Raw genomic sequence first — 637 nt, forward strand, 5'->3', positions numbered from 1 at the left:
TCTAACCGTCAGCCTACTAGAGAGCAAAAAGAAGAAAAAAGTAAACATGAAAATAAAATGCCTGGGATCACAAATTCAGAATTCTTCATGCTTTGTGTGTCTTCAGGTTAATAAGATTTGTAGAGCAGGGAATAATGGGCCTGGAAGAAAAAAATGAAGTGACAAGAAAATGGCCATTAGTATCATACATGGATAAAAGGTAGGGGACCCACAATAAATACAAATACCTGATAATGAGCAATGCCTAAGACTTGTGAGAAATCCACACCAAAGTGTGAATTTGTTCATTGTTGCTAGGTGTGAAGGGACATAATATAAGAAAATTATTGACATTTTTGGGGGGCAAAGAACTGTGCTAGAAACTTAGAATATTACACATAGTGCCTGTCTTCAAAGAGTTTATAGTTTAGTGTAGAAAGGCAAATCTACAATTACTACATAATTTGCTAAGTGCTATGATTGAGTAATACACATTGTGCTCTGGGAGGTCTAGGAAGAGACTCTAGCTTAGACTAAGGTAGGGGTGGGAAGTACGTCTGGGGAAGGTAGTCCTGGGTTCTGTATGTAAAGAGTTGTTCAGGAAGGAAAGAGTTAGAATGGAACTATGTACTGAGGGCTATGTTCTGGGAGGTCTAGG

The sequence above is a fragment of the Leptonychotes weddellii genome, chromosome 12, assembly GCF_054177405.1.
Source record: "Leptonychotes weddellii isolate Sample4059 chromosome 12, ASM5417740v2, whole genome shotgun sequence".
NCBI lineage: Eukaryota > Metazoa > Chordata > Mammalia > Carnivora > Phocidae > Leptonychotes > Leptonychotes weddellii.